The 3,025-nt window shown below is 36.8% G+C and overlaps 1 pseudogene; it reads right to left on the bottom strand.

Moving 5' to 3' along the window:
• Window positions 1-648: 648 nt before the first annotated feature.
• Window positions 649-1,080, bottom strand: LOC141374202 (small ubiquitin-related modifier 2 pseudogene; annotated as a pseudogene).
• Window positions 1,081-3,025: the final 1,945 nt, after the last annotated feature.

Here is a 3,025-nt window from a genome sequence, read left to right as displayed (position 1 = left end):
TGTAAAAGTCCAAGAAGATAACATAGGAGAAAAATACAGGTGACATTGAGTATGGTGATGACCTTTATTTTTCATTTTTAACAAGAAGTTTATTTAAACAATGAGACACTTCACTTGAAGGGAAAACCATCTAAGATTCATTTCTTTTAAAGTAATTGATACCTACTTAAAGAGAGTTTGCCCTACATGTAAAACTATATACAAAAAAAGTTATAAAATTGTCCTTGGTTTTACAATGACAAATGAAAAACAAAAATTCTCCAATTGAACAAGGTATGCAAGGACCTTTATGCTGTTCTTTTTTTGTTAAACAGTGAGAGCAAAATAACTTACTGAGATATAAAGATAGGCGCTGAATGCCACGAATGGAGAAAGGGGGTGTTTTCACAGAATCAGTATTTTTCCCCATCTCATGTCCATTTGATGTCAATCAAAACATATCACTGGCCATTTAGTTAAAAAAATGCAATATGCTTCTGCACATACAGTTACATTATATGCAATAAAGGAATGGGGAAGGGGAAAATGAAAGAATCGAGAAAAACTACTGTAGCAGTCAGGATGTGGTGGGAGCAAATTGCAGTTTTCGAATTGAGAAGGTCCTCTTTGGTCTGGAGGGACAGAGTTTTGAAGTAGCAGGTTCCCTTTTTAGTAAACACCTCCTGTCTACTGCTGGAACACATCACATCAATTGTATCTTCATCTTCCATCTCCAACTGTGCAGAAGTGTCTGTTTCATTGGTTGGTTGTTCATCAAATCGGACTCTGATCTGCCTCATTGACAAACTGTCATTCACAATAGGCTTTCATTAGTTTACTAAGTGCTGTGGGCCTCTTCATCTTAAATGGCACTGCAGAACCATCCTGCTCCACCACCTTCAAATTAATATGATTGTTGTTCTCAGTTCTGACTCCTTCCTTGGACTTTTTATTGGCCATGGTGTGCGCCAGTCTCCTCAGCTGCCACTTCACAAAAGAAATACAAGGTCCACACTGAATGAACATACAGCAGGACCAGGAGCAGCCAAAGAGGGAGACAGCTGGTGATGTGTCTTTAGATACAACGCCAAAGGCACAATTTACTAAAAAAATAATTGATAAGCTGGTCTTTATTAAAATTAAAAACTTTTCCTCTTCATAGGACACAGTCAAGAGAATGAAAGGACTAGCCACAGACGGGGAGAAAATATTTGCAAAATACATACATGATAAAGGACTGTTACCTAAAATATACAAAGAACGAGAATAAGAATATGAATAACCTAATTTTCAAAAGACCAAAGACCTGAACAAGACACCTCACCAAAGAAGATATACTAGTGACAAATAAGCACCTGTATAAACAACAATGAGCTACCACTACATGCTTATTAGAATGGCCCAAGCCCCAAATACTAACACCACCGAATGCTGGCAAGATATGGGGCAACAGGAACTCTCATTCATTTCTGGTGAGAATATAAAACTTTGGAAGACATTCTGGCAATTTCTTACAAAACTAAACATACTCTTAGCTACAATCTAGCAATTCCACTTCTTAGTATTGACCCAAAGGTGTTGAACACTTATGTCCACATAAAAACTTGCATAAGGATGATTACAGCAGCTTTGTTTACAATTGCCAGAACTTGGAGGCAAGCATGATGTCCTTGGTGAATGGAAAAACAAACTGTGGTCCATCTAGACAATGGACTGTCTTGCAGTGTTTAAAAAAAAAAAAAGGAGCTATCAAACCATGAAAAAAAAACATAGAAGAAACTTAAATGCATGTCACTAAGTAAAAGAAGCAGATCTGAAAAGGCAACATACAGTATGATTCCCACTATGTGATAATCTGGAAAAAAAACCAAAATTATGAAGAAAGTAAAGGACCAGTGATTGACAGAGCTTGGGGTGGGGGAAGAAGGGATGAAGGAAGTACACAGGATTTTTAGGGTGTAAAACTATTCTATATGTACCATAATGGTAGATACATGTCATTATACATTTGTTGAAACCCATAGAATGTATAACACTGAGCGAACCCTAATGTGTAGTATGAACTTGGGGTGATAATGATGTATCAGTGTGGGTACAAATGTACCACTATGTGCAGGATGTTGATAATGAAGGAGGCTGTATGGGGGAGGAAGGCAAGGGATATATGGGAAACCTCACACCTTCTGCTCAATTTTTCTGTGAACCTAAAACTAAAGTCTATTTAAAACACACACACACACACACACACACACACACACACAACTATAAAGGAAGAAGTCTATTAAAAATAGAATTAAACATTTACAGAAACTGAAGTGCCTCTAAAAAATCTTGTCATCTAAAATAGTTTGAAAGCAAGTGACAATGTTCCTGCATTTTATAACTAATAATAACATAATAAAAAAAACACAATATATTTACTATATTGCAATACCTATAACATATAATATATACATATGTTAACAATTCAGTTCACATCTCTTAAGGACCTTTACTAAATCTTTGCAAACATTATCTTCTTTGTTTCTCACTGTAGCCTTATGAGCCAAGTATTGTCTTAACTCATTTTATGTAGAGATACAGGAAAGATAAGTGAGTTACTCAAGGTCACAGAACTAGTAAATGGAAGAGACAGTGTTAACCCAAAACTGTTGCCTGCCAACCTGGCCCTCTTTTTGAAACCATGCCCCATAGGGTTAATAAGACTGAAACTAGCAGAAAGTTTAAATCTTATTTTTCAGAGAACTGCTTCTCCCTAATCAGCTATTGTGTCTTTTCAGACCCCACTAACAAATCCACTAGCTCTCTCTGCAAAAGCCTGGACTCAAGGTCAACTAATACGGTTCCAGTCTTTTAACAAGCAAGGCCTTCTTTCCTTACCCAAGATAATGAGCCTAAGACCGCATCCAGTTTATACTGGCTCTCAAAGCATAGCCCCTTCTTGTCCTAAAATAACCTCCTGATGTCAGGGGCTGAACTTTGCCTCATTCTGATGATGTTAAGTCTCTACCCCAAAGTTAACACAGGATATATATTACATATGTTC

The sequence above is a fragment of the Callorhinus ursinus genome, unplaced genomic scaffold (genome assembly GCF_003265705.2).
Source record: "Callorhinus ursinus isolate GAN/ISIS: 27379988/994484 unplaced genomic scaffold, GSC_fseal_2.0 scaffold1, whole genome shotgun sequence".
Lineage (NCBI taxonomy): Eukaryota > Metazoa > Chordata > Mammalia > Carnivora > Otariidae > Callorhinus > Callorhinus ursinus.
Note: the sequence above shows the minus strand (reverse complement) of the source record. Positions and strands in the feature narration are given on the sequence as shown.